Source organism: Triturus cristatus, chromosome 9 (assembly GCF_964204655.1).
Source record: "Triturus cristatus chromosome 9, aTriCri1.1, whole genome shotgun sequence".
NCBI lineage: Eukaryota > Metazoa > Chordata > Amphibia > Caudata > Salamandridae > Triturus > Triturus cristatus.
The window spans coordinates 272,064,764-272,082,863 of NC_140592.1; positions in this window are offsets into that span (position 1 = coordinate 272,064,764).

Genomic DNA, 18,100 nt, shown 5'->3' on the forward strand with positions numbered 1-18,100 from the left:
TCCACCTTATGAGTTGGGACGCAATGGAGTAGCGCTGTCAACATAACATAACGTTTATTCTAACGTTCTGCAACGTTGGATTTATCAAAATTAACTTCACATGGACTGGAGTAATTTTGTTAGGCAGCGGCATTGTATTTATCTTACTGGGTCTGATGTTCAATTTTGGATTTGTACCACCCTGAACGAGTAACGAACTTTCTTATTATATGTATATTTCACGATTAATTTAAGAAATGCATTGACAAGATTCAGTGATGTACATCAACTTATTTAAAGTTTTACTCATTTGAATTTAAGATGGCGACCGTGAAGGGTGTTAGCACTTTGCTGTATAGTCCTTCGTTTATTTTGTTGACAAGTGGGCTCATGTGGAAACTTTATTTAATGTCTGTTGTTGAGAGTTCACCTTACACGTGATCAAGGCTTTCTGCCGAAACGCGTTGTGTAATTAAATACTTGGACCCTTATACGTGGTTGCTGTGCCTGCTTTCGTGAGAGCGTACTTAAATTTTTAATTTGGGACATATATATATATATATATATATATATATCACTCAAACCTTGTTTCGCGTTGATCTCTGCCTCTTAAATGGTGGCGGGCTGCCGGCAGGGTCGCGACCCCTTTACACAAAACATCATATATGTAAGGCAAAATTTCAAGATTCATTATATAAAATACATTGAATGGTCAGGTTGGAGCTAATGAATCTCGAAATTTTGCCTTTCATATATGATGTTCTGTGTTGGTTTTAATTTGTGGATAGTAACCAGTATATTGATTAGTGCATTTGGTTTTATTTTTGTAGGAGAGTGTATGCTTAAATAAAGTACGCTAATGAAACGAATTGGAGCTCAGCGCAATCTTTAATCAAGTAAGGATTGATCGTTTGTTCTGGATATATATATATATATATATATATATATATATATATATATATATATATATATATATATAAATTATCCGATTATTTTTTCTTCAAAATAATCACGCAGCACACCAAGGGATTCTTCAAAATGGGTCTCCTTTATTGCGACGAGACACCTGTCTACGCGTTTTGATAGCCTGACGCTACCTTGCTCACGACATAGTTTTTTCATTCACAATGGTTTAAAAACATTTTAGATAGTATATATATATATATATCTATAGTAGGTAGTTATAGTTAGGACCTATTTTCCATAGGAAATCCGCAACATTCTATTTGGAATAACGTTGGCGCCGATTGACAAATCTTCGCGAAATTTTTCAAACTTTTGGCCAGCTCCGGTCCGCTCCTATCCTGAAAATTTCACGCTGATTCGTCAAGCGGGGGCCGAGAAAAAAGGGGGGTCCCAAAACACGTTTTCCCCATGCATTTTCCCATAGGACCTGTTGACGCAGCTACAGCCCTAACTGCTGAACGGAATTACACCAAATTTGGCAAAGAGGTAGTCCTCAGTTCAGACTCGTGCCTTTTGCTTAAATGGTGTAAATCCGTTCAGTAGTTCCTGAGAAAATTAGAGTTAAATAGATAGAGATATCTGGGCAGAGCCTAACCACACATCTCATTGTGAGATCTGATTGGCTGTCAGTACTTCATCCAAGAAGTGTTGGAAGCCATCTTGGGACCAATATACATGATAGCACCTCATTAAAAAGCATTGCAGTTAATAGAAGGTTTTAAGACTTTAGTTACATTATAAATCATTTATTGATGGTACCATACTCATTTTAGGAATTGTGGTGTGTTCTAAGGTGATTTTACCATGTGAAAAAGCCTTCTGCTGTGATATCATGAATCATGTTTGAGAGAAAACTATTTTCTCATGCTTTTCCCACAGAGGTTGGGAAGGTGATCTATAAGCTAAACTGAGAGCATATTTTCTGTAAATTCACATTATCTTTCTCAGTCATGTGAGAATGAAGTCTGACATTCTCAGTAAAACATGTACATCCAACAAGGGCAGAGACTGTCAGTTGATTCCTTTGTGTTCTACTGTAGCTTCCCAGAGTGTTCTAAAGAACAACTAGAGCGCTAACAGTCCTACTTAAGACAAACGTATTGCACACCTGAAGCCATCTTGATTGGAATAAAGTGGTAAATCTTAAAACACTTAATTTAAAAAGGAACAAAATGAGTGGGTTCATTTTGCCATAGAAATTATGATTAGTGCTGCAGAAAGAAAAATTACGGCACATTTTGAGTGACTTCTCAAATCCTCTTCTATTTCATTAAAAAAATATGACATGCAGACTGAAACATGCATTTTCAATACCAGCAACAGACTTCCCTGGTGAGCAGTAGCTTTACTACAGTGATCTAATAAGCAACTAGAGTGCTAACATTCCGAATTTATAGCAAATGTGTGACACATCTGAATGCTTTCTTGATGGAATCAAAGTAAAAAATTGAAAGTATTTCCTACTGAGGAGACTGTAGTAAATGAGGAAATTAGGAAATTTCATAACAAATAAGTCTCCCAAAATGGCCACCAGAGACAAAAGAGCCCAAATGTAGCCCAAATATCACCCAGATGTAGCCCAAGTATAGCCCAATGACAGAATGTCCCAGAGTGTTCTAACGAACAACTAGAGTGCTAACAGTCTTACTTATGACAAAAGTATGGCACACCTGAAGCCATCTTGATTGGAATAAAGTGGTAACACTTAAAACATTTAATTTACAAAGGAACAAAATGAGGGGGTTCATTTTGCCATAGAAATTATGATTAGTGCTGCAGAAAGAAAAATTTGGGCACATTTTGACTTCTTAAATCCTCTTCTATTTCATAAAGAAATTCTGACATGCAGACTGAAACATGCACTTTGAATACCAGCAGCAGACTTCCCTGGTGAGCAGTAGCTTTACTACAGTGATCTAATGAGCAACTAGAGTGCTAACATTCAGAATTTATGGCAAATGTGTGACACATCTGAATGCCTTCTTGATGGAACCAAAGTAAAATACTGAAAGTATTTACTACTGAGGAGACTGTAGTAAATGAGGAAATTAGGAAATTTCATAACAAATAAGTCTCCCAAAATGGCCACCAGAGACAAAAGAGCCCAAATGTAGCCCAAATATCACCCAGATGTAGCCCAAGTATAGCCCAATGACAGAATGTCCCAGAGTGTTCTAACAAACAACTAGAGCGCTAACAGTCTTACTTATGACTAAAGTATGGCACACCTGAAGCCATCTTGATTGGAATAAAGTGGTAACACTTAAAACATTTAATTTAAAAAGGAACAAAATGAGGGGGTTCATTTTGCCATAGAAATTATGATTAGTGCTGCAGAAAGAAAAATTCGGGCACATTTTGACTTCTCAAATCCTCTTCTATTTCATAAAGAAATTCTGACATGCAGACTGAAACATGCATTTTCAATACCAGCAACAGACTTCCCTGGTGAGCAGTAGCTTTACTACAGTGATCTAATAAGCAACTAGAGTGCTAACATTCCGAATTTATAGCAAATGTGTGACACATCTGAATGCTTTCTTGATGGAATCAAAGTAAAAAATTGAAAGTATTTCCTACTGAGGAGACTGTAGTAAATGAGGAAATTAGGAAATTTCATAACAAATAAGTCTCTCAAAATGGCCACCAGAGACAAAAGAGCCCAAATGTAGCCCAAATATCACCCAGATGTAGCCCAAGTATAGCCCAATGACAGAATGTCCCAGAGTGTTCTAACGAACAACTAGAGTGCTAACAGTCTTACTTATGACAAAAGTATGGCACACCTGAAGCCATCTTCATTGGAATAAAGTGGTAACACTTAAAACATTTAATTTACAAAGGAACAAAATGAGGGGGTTCATTTTGCCATAGAAATTATGATTAGTGCTGCAGAAAGAAAAATTTGGGCACATTTTGACTTCTTAAATCCTCTTCTATTTCATAAAGAAATTCTGACATGCAGACTGAAACATGCACTTTGAATACCAGCAGCAGACTTCCCTGGTGAGCAGTAGCTTTACTACAGTGATCTAATGAGCAACTAGAGTGCTAACATTCAGAATTTATGGCAAATGTGTGACACATCTGAATGCCTTCTTGATGGAACCAAAGTAAAATACTGAAAGTATTTCCTACTGAGGAGACTGTAGTAAATGAGGAAATTAGGAAATTTCATAACAAATAAGTCTCCCAAAATGGCCACCAGAGACAAAAGAGCCCAAATGTAGCCCAAATATCACCCAGATGTAGCCCAAGTATAGCCCAATGACAGAATGTCCCAGAGTGTTCTAACAAACAATTAGAGCGCTAACAGTCTTACTTATGACTAAAGTATGGCACACCTGAAGCCATCTTGATTGGAATAAAGTGGTAACACTTAAAACATTTAATTTAAAAAGGAACAAAATGAGGGGGTTCATTTTGCCATAGAAATTATGATTAGTGCTGCAGAAAGAAAAATTCGGGCACATTTTGACTTCTTAAATCCTCTTCTATTTCATAAAGAAATTCTGACATGCAGACTGAAACATGCACTTTGAATACCAGCAGCAGACTTCCCTGGTGAGCAGTAGCTTTACTACAGTGATCTAATGAGCAACTAGAGTGCTAACATTCAGAATTTATGGCAAATGTGTGACACATCTGAATGTCTTCTTGATGGAACCAAAGTAAAAAACTGAAAGTATTTCCTACTGAGGAGACTGCAGTAAATGAGGAAATTAGGAAACTTCATAACAAATAAATCTCCCAAGATGGTCACCAGAGACAAAAGAGCCCAAATGTAGCCCAAATATCACCCAGATGTAGCCCAAGTATAGCCCAATGACAGAATGTCCCAGAGTGTTCTAACGAACAACTAGAGTGCTAACAGTCTTACTTATGACAAAAGTATGGCATACCTGAAGCCATCTTGATTGGAATAAAGTGGTAACACTTAAAACATTTAATTTACAAAGGAACAAAATGAGGGGGTTCATTTTGCCATAGAAATTATGATTAGTGCTGCAGAAAGAAAAATTTGGGCACATTTTGACTTCTTAAATCCTCTTCTATTTCATAAAGAAATTCTGACATGCAGACTGAAACATGCACTTTGAATACCAGCAGCAGACTTCCCTGGTGAGCAGTAGCTTTACTACAGTGATCTAATGAGCAACTAGAGTGCTAACATTCAGAATTTATGGCAAATGTGTGACACATCTGAATGCCTTCTTGATGGAAACAAAGTAAAAAACTGAAAGTATTTCCTACTGAGGAGACAGTAGTAAATGAGAAAATTAGGAAATTTCATAACAAATAAGTCTCCCAAAATGGCCACCAGAGACAAAAGAGCCCAAATGTAGCCCAAATATCACCCAGATGTAGCCCAAGTATAGCCCAATGACAGAATGTCCCAGAGTGTTCTAACGAACAACTAGAGCGCTTACTGTCTTACTTATGACATAAGTATGGCACACCTGAAGCCATCTTGATTGGAATAAACTGGTAACACTTAAAACATTTAATTTAAAAAGGAACACAATGAGGGGGTTCATTTTGCCATAGAAATTATGATTAGTGCTGAAGAAAGAAAAATTAGGGCACATTTTGAGTGACTTCTCAAATCCTCTTCTATTTCATTTAACAATTCTGATATGCAGACTGAAACATGCACTTTTAATACCAGCAGCAGACTTCCGTGGTGAGCAGTAGATTTACTACAGTGATCTAATGAGCAACTAGAGTGCTAACATTCAGAATTTATGGCAAATGTGTGACATATCTGAATACCTTCTTGATGGAATCAAAGTAAAAAACTGAAAGCATTTCCTACTGAGGAGACTGCAGTAAATGAGGAAATTAGGAAACTTCATAACAAATAAATCTCCCAAGATGGTCACCAGAGACAAAAGAGCCCAAATGTAGCCCAAATATCACCCAGATGTAGCCCACATGTAGCCCAATGACAGAAGTGTGCAAAACACTTATTTTTTGTGTATTTGCAGTTTTATATAGTGCAGACTTGTCAGGTATTGGAGTGCTTTACATGAGCATTGGTTACATCACACAAGATCAAATTCATTTTGGTTGTAGACATGGGGAGATTAAGTGATTTGACCAGAATCACAGAATGTTGAGCTGAAGTAGAAACTCCAACCTGGTTCCCCAGTTGCAAAGTCTGCAGCTCTGGAAGTAACACCACATCCTCTCCCCTAAGTGCAACATTTAATCAAGTGGTCAACTGGATAAAAAAACATAAAAATTACAAATAATTTTAAAGTTCTTTGTCGCTATTTGAAAACTCTGTAAATATGTCCTCATTTTAGTTTTATAGAGCACTAACCATAATTTTGATGCAAATAAGACCCTCTCATATATGTAATTTCTAAAGGAAATGCTCTAGGTATTACAGTTTTGATTACATCAAGATGACGTCAGGCGTTCCACACTTTTGTAATAAATATAGAATGTTAGCAATCTAGTTGTTCATTGGGCTACTGTTCAGAGACAGAGGCCAGGGGCACTGACTCTGAAAATTGAAGGCAGGTAGGAGAGTGCAGAGGCAACTATTTGACCCCACTGGGCAGGCAGGAAGGGCAGTGGCAGCACAACAGACTATAGAGGGCAGTGGAAAGGGGGGCAGGGGAAACAAACCAACAATACAGGACTGGCAAGAGAGGCTGTGGCAATATAATAGACCATTGTGGGCAGAAGGAAGAGGCAGTGGTAGTACAACCATACATGCCAACAGACCCGTTTCAGCCAGGAAACGTCCAATGTTTTTAAGCTCAAATGGGCTTGATCTGTCTACAATCTCCTCTTTTTCAATGTAACTCAAAGGGGAAAATCAATACCCCAGTTTTTTTTCAAATTCTCCCTCTTACCAAGTTCAAAATGTTCGCAAGTACGGTACATTGGATCATGGTAGGCAGGAGGAATTGGGGTAGGGACATGGACTCGGATAACAGAGGACAGGAGGGACATGGAGAGGTGCACCAAACTGACCCTACAGGGCAGGCATCAGGGTTTGCAGCAGCACAATACACCACACAGGGCATGCGGGATGGGAGTGCAGCACAACAATCCATAGAAAGCAATAGGGAGGGGACAGGACCATGCACATGGACAACAGAGAACAGAGGGGAAAGAGGCAATGGTAACTAGCTGACCATAATGGACAGACAGGAGAGAGAGCTGCAGCATAACAGACCATAAAGGGCAGGAGGGACGGATCAGGGGCATTACAATGGAACAGACAAGCCAGGAGGGAGGGAATAGGGGTCTGCACATGGAAACAGAGGGCTGGGGGCAAGGGGGCAGGGCAGGAGCAGCAAGATGACCATGGAGGTCAGGCAGGATGGGCACTAGAAACAAGACACACCATGGAGAGCAACAGTGAGCCTATGATGGCATACACACAGACCATGGAGGGAAGGTGGGAGGGGGTCAGGGGCAGCTAGCTGACCACACAGGGAAGGTGGGAGGGGCCATGGCAGCACAGAAGACCATGCATGGCAAGTGGGAGGGTTAGTGGCAGCACAATGGCTATGATGGGCAAGAAGGAGGGTGCAGGGGCATGCACAAAGACCATGGAGGATAGAAGGGTGGGTCAGGACCTGGGCACAGACAAGAGAGTTCAGGGGAAGGGGCCTCACAACAGACCGCGTGGGGCAGGCAGGAGGAGCAGTTGCAGCACAACGGACCAGGGAGGGCAGAAGGGTGTGGCAGTAAAATGGACCATGGAGGACAGGAGGAAGGGGATAGGGGCATGGCATGTGGACAGGCAGGGTGGAGGTGGCAGGGACAGGTTACAGTCATCTGACAATGCTAGGCAGGTGGGAGGGGAGTGGCAGCTCAACAGAACACTCAGAGTAGATAGGAGTGGCAGGTCCATGGAATATGGTGGGCAAAAAGGATGGAGCAGGGGCATGCACAAAGACATCGGAGGGCAGGGGGGAGGAGAAAAGGGGCCGCAAGCTAAGCACAGAGGCTAAGCAGGAGGTCAATGATGGGCCATATAATTGGACAATGGAGGGCAGGAGGAGTGGACTGGTACATCATGCTAAATGGAGGGCAGTGGCAACACATCAGACCATGCTTGGCAGGAGGGAGGAGGCTAGTCCATGGATTCAGACCACAGAGGATAGGGAGGAGGTGGATGGGGCAGCAAGCTAACTGTTCAGAGAAGGTGGGTATTAGGAACTTTATTGTTTTTATAATGTGTGTCTGTGCGAACTACTTAAAATATGAACAAGTATGCAGCATAATCTCACTTTTATTCAGGAAGAAGAGGACGTTTGTGACTGTGACTCCGGGCTCGCTTGGCAGAAACACCCCCTGACCCTCCACCCCCATCGCAAAATGTACTGCCCGTGAAAAGGGTAGGTGGATGGAGTGTTATATAGAACATAGTCCTGAGAGCACGATTGAAAATGAAAACTAGATATAGTATATGGTATAAACTATGCACCAAAAAGTGTGATATAAGATGAACCGGGGCGTGAAATATAATACGCAATACATTGTGCGCAATGACAGATTCATTGGAGAGCACGAGATAGCACAGGCACTAGCGCGTGCTATGCGATATGCGCCTTGGAGTGTAATATGCACAAGCAAGTGTTGTGTAACCTAACTAGTCTCTAAAGTTGTAAAATAAAATATGTGCTGGGGAGTGTAACGTTGCATATGCACTGTGACAAAGATATGGATCCCAGATTGTAATATGTATGGCATAGCGCTGTGCGTTATAACATAGGCATCGAGGAAGGCATGTTAGATGGGGCAATATAACCCATGCGAAGGCAAGTGTGGAATGACATATTCACGGGGTGGTGTTACAGTGCACATGGGCTAGAGAGTGTCATAGCATACGCACCAGCTGGTGGAATACAACGCAGAGGTGTGTGGCACTCGGCAGGCACTGGTGGGTGTAACACAGCATTGGGCTCAGCCAGGAGTACGCTGTGACTCAAGTGAGGTTTGTCTCCTTTCCAGAGAGTAAAATAAAAAGTATTACACATCCGGCGGTGGATGTGTGTTTCATTAACTGTGAGGGGGGGTTTCTTGCATGGTTTGGTCGAATTTTTGTCAAATCCCCTTTGAATGGCTTGGTGTGCGTGTGAATTAAATGTGCCCGTCAATAGCTACCCATGTTTGTATAAATAAACGACAAGGGTGTCTACTTGGAGAGTACCCACCGGCCGGGGCGCCGGGATTAGGCACGGTAAGGCGTCAGACACGTCAGAGCTTCACTAGCGGTGTAAATACATTCCACGTGGATTCATTGTATGCATAGTCGCCTTTTAATGAATATCACGCAAATCGTCATGGTGATAGGTACATACAGTTTGTCCAGCATGTCCTAGGTGTTTCTATAAATATATATTTTTTTTAAATAATAAAAAACAAAGGCTGGCCCCGGGGGATGGAGTCCCCGGGGCCATAAGTGGCCTGAGGAGGGGGGCAACGCAGCCCCCTCCTAAAGAATTGTTTTTAAAAAGGCCATGACCCGGGGGTCGGGGTCCCCGGGGCCGATTAAGGCCTTGGGAGGGGAGCCACACGGCCCTCTTCCAAATTTATTTTTTTCAACAAAACAAATTAGGGTGCAGGCCCTGGGGTATGGGGTCCCCAGGGCCAATAAATTAGAAAAAGAAGGGGGGCCACACAGCCCTCCTTCTTAAAAAAATAAAATATATAAAAGACCGGCATTGCGCCGGAGGCCACGCCCCCTCCTTGCAGCACTCTGCAAACACGCCCCCTGGCCAGTTGTAAGTTGGGGAATTAATTCCCCTTCAATACTGAGGGTCCCTGAGGGCCAACTAGCCCAACATGTATCTCCAGTATGCGCCAGGGAGCTGCGTTGCAGACAGGTGTTCTGAGGCCACGTCCCTTTTTACACCTCTATGCAACGCAGCTCTGTGGCGCTTACTGGAGGTACCTAGTGGGCTAGTTTGACCCTAGGGACCCCTAGGATTCAAGGGGACTTAATCTCTCAATTTAGAACGGCCACAGGGCGCGTTTACACAATGGTGAAGGGAGGGGACGGGGCCTGAGGTGACGTGTGCAAACACGCCCTGTGGCGCGTTTTAAGTTGGGGAAATAATTCCCTTTCAATCCTGAGGGACCCTGGGGGCCAACTAGCCCACCAGGTGCTTACAGTATGCGCCACTGCTCTGCGTTGCAGAGAGGTGGTGCAGGCCGTGCCCCTTTTTACACCTCTCTGCAATGGCGCTTACTGGATGTACCTAGTGGGCTATTTTGCCCCTAGGGACCCTCAGGATTCAAGGGGACTTAATCTCCCAACTTAAAACGGCCACAGGGCGTGTTTACACAGTGGGGAAGGAAGGGGACGGGGCCTGAGGTGACGTGTGCAAATACGCCCTATGGCGCGTTTTAAGTTGGGGAAGTAATTCCCCTTCAATCCTGAGGGTCCCTGGGGGCTAACTAGCCCACCAGGTGCTTCCAGTAAGCGCCACTGAGCTGCGTTGCAGAGAGGTGGTCCAGGCCGTGCCACTTTTTACACTTCTCTGCAACGCAGCTCTGTGGTGCTTACTGGAGGTACCTAGTGGGCTAGATGGACCCTAGGGACCCTCAGGATTCAAATGAACTTAATCTCCCAACTAAAAACGCCCACAGGGCGTCTTTACACAGTGGTGAAGGGAGGGGATGGGGCCTGAGTTAACGTGTGCAAACACACCCTGTGGCGCGTTTTAAGTTGGGGAAATAATTCCCCTTCAATCCTGAGGGACCCTGGGGGCCAACTAGCCCACCAGGTGCTTCCAGTAAGCGCTACTGCGCTGCGTTGCAGAGAGGTGGTCTAGGCCGTGCCCCTTTGTACATCTCTCTGCAACGCAGCTCTGTGGCGCTTACTGGAGGTACCTAGTGGTCTAGTTGGACCCTAGGGACCCTAAGGATTCAAGGGGACTTAATCTCCCAACTTAAAACGGCCACAGGGTGTGTTTACACAGTGGGGAAGGGAGGGGTGACGTGTGCAAACACGCCTGTGGCGCGTTTTAAGAGGTAGTTTTAATCCCCTGCCCTATTATAAACTAGGGGCTTACAGAGGAGGTCATGGTAATCACAGAGGGACCCCAACGCATAGTGTTCACTAGTGTATGTTGGTGTTTTCACTGTATTCTGAGTGTCTTTTAGCATAGCACTGGCTCTAGGACTGGTTAGTCAGACTCAGTTACCACCAGTATCCGTCTGAAAAAGTTGAGGGTACAGGATGATTTTGCAACAAGGCTTCTTTCTGCTCTTCTGTTTGTTCTTTCGGCACGTTATCCTTCTTCCTGCACTTTTCTTCGTCTTTGAGGACTTCTGTTGCTTCTTTCTGCATTTCTTTTTTTTCTTTCTGTGCGTTTTTTCTTCCTTCTTCACATGTCCTATCTCTGTAGGCATAGTTCGAAATTAGCATTTAAAAAACCTTAGAAATTCACTGAAAAAACCATAGGTTTCAGGGGCGTTATAGTTAGCTTGACTTTTCACTCGTACAAAACCATTGAAATTCTCCCGTTATAGTTAGTTCAGCTAACTATAACTCGCGCGCCCGCAATGCACTGCTGATAACGTCACATATTACATCATGACATGGTCAGTGACATCACTGATGACATCACTGATGACATCTCAAATGACATCACTGATGACATCAGTGATGTCACTGAACTAACTATAACGGGAGAATTTCAATGGTTTTGTACGAGTGAAAAGTCCAGCTAACTATAACGCCCCTGAAACCTATGGTTTTTTCAATGAATATATATATATATCTATATCTCAAATAGATGCTGAAGCACCCCTTGGATTCGTAGTGCTTTATTGATTTTCAACACGGCAATTAGCCTTAATCATAGATCAGCACATTGCATAATAAAGTGTCCACAGCTGTTATCATATACATACGTCACTCAGTAGTTCCAAGGGTCTGTGTTGCCCAGAATGCACCATCGCTTCTGCCCAAGCCACTTATACGGTGAGCCATGCGGCCGGGTAGCGAACCCCAAATATCCACCAAAAACCTGGAGGCATGGCCAGATCGTAGTACACTCCAGCCGCCAAAAGAAACACAGTACAGCGGCTCAAATGTGTTCAGTGTGTTTATTACAAACACTACCCATATGCACAACTCTTATGTATATAGCGTTAATGGAGGTAATGACACTCTCAGTTAAGCAAATCATTAGTCACTGACACATCCAAGAGACAATCCATTCCACTCCTTACATATAGATTTACATTGCCAAACAGGCAGAAAGAGAGCCACCTATGCACTAACAGACTTTACTACATATAGAATAATCTCACAGATAGCAACTGAGACACTTATCCATATATGAAATAAAGCTCTGACACTAGTATGTGAACCACTGAGATAAGTAGCCCTTTCAAAATGCAGGTAGTGGATGTGCTACACACCTATAATGGTATAAAATAGTGAATTAATGTAATATTTATAATATTAGATGTTTTAGTTTGATAACATACTATTGAAATTGTATTTTCATTTCAGATATATTGTTCCTTGAAGCAGTACACTGAAAGATGACATTAAAAGAACAGAAGAGAGGAGCACAAAAAAACAGTACTACTTCCATAAAACTCAGATGGAAAAAATGGATGATGGACAGAATAATCTTAAGGAAAATAAATCTATTGGTAAGAGAACTAAACAGTTTCCTAAAAGAGTATTAAAAAGATTGAAAAATGTGGAAAGTGATGAGAAAATAATAAAAATGTTGCCCACAAGTCAGAAACAGAAAGCAGTAACTCATGCTCGAACTGGAAAACATTGTAAAAAAATACTCATCTAATAGCAAGAGAAAAGAGAACAAAAAGATATAAGAAGAAGAATGTTTAAAACTCGAGTAATACAAAATGTACTAAAAACATAAAGCAATATAAAAGAAGATCAGCAGCTTATAAGCAAAAGAAACCTATAGAAACTGTAGTAGATAAACCATTTGCCTTAAAGCAAAAACTATCTATCTTTGTACTGAACACAAATTAGAACACTGGACAAAACAGTGCTCAGTATGAAGATGAAAAGCCAGAGAAAAAGGCTTATTATTAGAAGTAACTTTTGCAACATCTTCAGTGGTGAATGGAAACATGCTTCCAGTACTGAACCTCTCTTTGATGAAGAACAGTTAAAACTACTGGTGGATGTTATGAGGTGAAGAATGGTAGTCCCTTTCCAAAAGAGGAGATTGTCCCTAGGAATGCTGAGGATGTAAAAGCTGAATAAGTACAGGGAAGACAGAAACAGGGTCCAGTATATAAGTGGGATTGTAATAGTATTTGTAGTATTCAATAAGAATCAATTGATATTATACGTAATTTGCTACGTCAATTTCGAGATAGAAGTATCCAATCGAAGATTGCCATTTTTCAAGGAGTAGATCCATGTGAAATCAGAAAGTATGCTAACTTGTAAGGACATTCTATAACTTGTCTATCCAAAAAAGTGTGCCAAATCCACTTTCATCATTTCAGAATGTTTGCTGTTCACCACTCTGAAATGTGAAGTTAGTTTGAAGACTTTACTATGTCAAAACTCCTACACTGTATTTATAAGAAATTAATACATCTCTCTTGCATAGTACAGTGACAGACGTAGAGAAAGTTTGTGATGATGTACTGTTTCGTTTCTTCGGTCCTGCAGAAGAGTGTAGGGAAACTGAGGACTTGATACATGTAGGTGTAGTAGACCATGAGAGAGATTACTATTCTTAACTTTGCAGAAGAGATTACAAAGTTTCCACAGTTTCCACTGAGAAACCCAATTGTGTTTGCATATGTTGTTGACGCACTCACTACAAAGGTCAAACTCGGAATGTTGTTTTATATTTAAAGAGCGAATAAAGAAAATAATGATAACAGGCAACAATTAGCTGTTTATGTATTTGTTGAAGAAATATTTGATTTGTCCAGTTATCTAGTCACATGTTAGTACTGTTACAGCAAATTAGAAGATAACAAAATGCCAGCTAGAGCAGCACACAATAAGTTAGAGTTGGTACCTATTCCTCAAGAACTAGCAGGTTGAAATTTTTATGTGTCTATTCTTATTCAATCTGTCCAGCCATTCCAGGCCATAGTTCGCATGGAACCTAAGACAGATAAGCTGCCACCAACTGACTTACAAAAAAGCCTTAAAGAAGGGTTGTATAAGTTGATTTGGATTTTAGGCAGAATATTAAAACGACTGGTGTAAATAGACAGAATAATGAACTACTAGTTATGCTAGTAAATGGTGTTCCTAAAAGGAATAACAAAATCTGGTAAGCATTAGTAGATATTAGTAAAGTTAGAAATGCAACTTTGTACCTGGTACAAAATAAGTTTATTGTAAGAATGTTGATGTTAATAAAGATGTAACATATGTACAGGACGAAGCATTACTTTCAATTGGCACAATTAAAAAAGTGGATAAATCCAGATCAGAGGAAATTTAAGAACATTATAGCATTCATCCTCTCAATTCAAAAGAAATAATTGGAAACACCATTGAATTATTTCAAATAAAAGAAGCAAAAGGAGCTCCCATGAGTATATGGGAAAAAGGTTTAGAAGCTCAATGTTTTCAAAAAGTTATTCCCCACTGGAGAAGGTGGATACTTTGATGACCGACCTCTTGTGTGTATAGTAATTACTGACCTAAGATAGAGCCTTCAGACCACCCCTCCCTGATCTATACCTCACTCCAAACTCTGATTTTATCAATAAGGGCATCCACCTCCTCAATCTGTCGCATATTGTACATGTGGTTGTTCCACATAATTCGGAGGGATGCCGGGAACCTTAATTGGGCCTTAGCCCCTAATGTAGTCAAAACTGTCATTCTTTTACCCAACTCCCACTGTTTTGTAGCGGTAATATGTGATATGTCAGACCTGATGGAAAATGAAAATGAACTGGATAAAGAGCTGCATTTTACCAAGCCTACTCTCAAAGCCGAGGATAGAATTTTTTCCTTTAAAGAGTACGTTAGAAAATTTACCAAGATCTTTCTTGGCTTAGATTTAGCAGGATTCCTCTTATATGGGTCCCGATGAACTCGCTGTATGTCCTGTGCTAAATCAATTTCCTGTGCTTCCTTTAAAATTGTGTCCTTTAAGAGAGAGATCACAAAGTTTTTAACATCTCTCCCCTAGAGGTCTTCGGGGACGTTTAAAATTCTTATGTTGGTTTTTCGGGCATGATTTTCAAGATGCTCAATGTCGTCCTTCAATTCCCTGTTCTGAATGGCTAACTTGTCCACTTCCACCGAGGAACTGTGTAGGGCTTCCTTAATTTTTGGAATCTCAAGTTCCAGAACATCAGTTCTCCAAGTTACTTCTTCAACTTTTTGAGCTAGTGCTTCATAAGAGGACTGAATAGCGGCTTGATTAGTTTCGGAAATAGTAAATCTTTTCCCTATATCCTTTCTTAGAGCCATCCCTTTTGATTTGATCCGGTGTACCCAGTGTGTCTGATAAATCCGGTAAGGCTGGAGGGCCAGAGAGTATAGGGACTACAGGAGGAACCACCACTGCAGCATCAGCTGATATCATATCTTGTGGAGGATTTGACCTATTGTCTTGATTGCCTTGATTCTCTAAGACCATATACCTATTGGATATACCAATAGCGGGATGGATAACCACTGGTTGTTCTACCAGTGCATTTATCGCCTCCGTAGTCCCAGACTCGGATGATAAAGGGGGAAAATAGTTTCCTTGACATAATGGAGTCTGCGACAGAGCGGTCTGTACGCTCGATGAGGCCATATGTGGTTTTATGTTTAATCCCTTGTCGGAGGGAGCAGATATTACCTTATAAAAGGTCTTCAGGGAGGGAGTTACACTGACTTTTGAGGATAGAACTTTCTTGGCCCTTCCCTTCCCTTTTCCACCCCCAGTGATGTAGACTCCGTTATGTTTTTCCCCTTGCGCTGCCTAGATGTAACCCTCACCTCCGCAACTGGAGGTGTAATGTGTGAGGAAATATCAATATCTGCGTCTGTACGCTCGATGAGGCCATATACTGGAGAGAGCACTGCACTGAAAGCTGCTGACCTTGTTTTCCATACAACTTTGAGGTCCCCCCGCTCGTCTAACCAAATCGTCTTCCTTGAATCCCACAGATTCAACCAAGCAGCAGCAGCATAGACCGCACTGCTAGGAGGAACCCCCGCTGACTCTGACAGTCCTGGCAGTCCTGGTCTACTTCAGCGGGTCTCCTGGACCTCAAGAAACTCGCTCAAATTATTTTTCAGGACACAATCAATACTTAAGAAACGCCGGTCTCCTACTTTACAGCAGCTCTTAGTTTCTCTCGGACCTAGCTGCTTGCTGCCCTCCACCCCGTACTCACAGATGGTGACTCTGCCGTGCAAGGCCCGGAACTGAAGGCAGGGAATCCACTTCTTCCATGCCTGTGCTGCACCAACGGCCCGCAGCGGCGGGAGCTTCGGCAATGGGAGACCGCTCCTCTGTTCGAACACCATTCGCGTCTTCAAAGATGGACACGCGAAAGCCACAAGGAGAAAGAAAACGCAAGTAGCCCCCTCTCGCGATCCCGCTAAGGAAAACGTGGGGGGGGGAAAAAACGATAATGGGAGCTGTAGTACAGGATCAAGCAAAGGAGGGTGAAAAAGTAGAAACAAAGATTAGGAAGGGTGACCTGGCATCTTAAAATTCCATTTTAGCTCCTAAAACGCTTGCAGGACCCCATGAAAGGTCCAGAGGCGCGCTTCAGAAGGGAGCTCGTCCGCGGCTGTTTAGCTTCCAGCCGCCATGTTTCCCTGACCACAAGAATAGGAGTTTTGACAAAAAAGGTAGACAAGCTTTGGAAAGCGACTAATCAAGAAACTGTTTACATCTGAAAACACACCAGCAGAACTAATGTATAATTTGATTGCAGAAGAGAAATCCATAGTTTGTTTATTGCCTACCATTCAAGAGTGCTCAAACTTCAATGAAGAACTACTCACATTGGAAAAGCTACATATTTAGAAAATTTCAGCTATCAATAAAATGAAACACCAGGGAGTAACAATACTACTAACTGAAAAACTACAAGCAAAATTGGATTCTTTAGAGAAGGCTGTATCGTAGACCTCAGGTTTACTCGTGTGTAAAAACTGTTGAGTTATTTTGCGGTGTGATTTGAAGGTTGAGGAAGAATTAGTAAATGCTATGGTTAAAATTACTAATTTTGTTAATTTTTCAAACAGGAATCAGATAGAATTTCTGGTTGTTAAATGTGATCAAATTGATGAAGTAAAGCAGATTGGCTTTTGTGTTGTACGTTTTTTGCTTATAAAGGACTTGTATGTTCGATGACAACAGTTCCCAGTGTCCCAAGAGTATGCTATAACTATCCATAAATCTCAAGATTTAAGTATAGACAGAGCTTTTGTGAACACCGGTAGTAGTGTGTTTAAAGAAGGACAGGCACATGGTGCTGTTAGAAATGGGGTTTCTGGTTGGCTAGGGTATACACCTAAGCCAAGCAGAACCCTCCAGTCAGGGTAATGTAACAGAGTTACACACCCAAGATAACCCTTGCTCACCGCATTGGTAGCTTGGCAGATCAGTCAGGCTTAACCCAGAGGCAATGTGTTAAGCATTTGCGCAGCACACACACACACTCGTGAAACACTAGGCACACCTCAAAAGAGAGACTCCACACAAGGTTATATCACAAATATCCTTTATATTCATACATAAAACACATTAGACCACAATTAAATACACCAGTGCACCAACTAGGCCTTTGCCATAGTCATAACATAGCCCATAAATCACTTTGCATCCGATTAGACTATAAGCACATAACTCACTTTGCCACTAGGGCAATGGTCATTACATCGCATGTGGGGCCATATATATTGCCCATGTCATCAGAGCATGAATGCTTCCATTGGGTAGGGGGAGAACCACATAGATCCCCCCAAAACATCACCATTACATGCCATCTATGCACTTAGAACCCGTGAGCCACAGGAGCACCTGTGCGCCTACAGTGGATAATGCGGTAAACTTTCCCAGCAGGGGCCTCCGCCGAGGTCTCGCCCTAACACACCATACAATTCACTATTGCCCCCAGGTCCATGTCAGAGCAGGCGGAAAGGGTGGACAACCCTCCCTCAGCGGGGCAACCTCTCCGGGTCCTTAAGCACTGG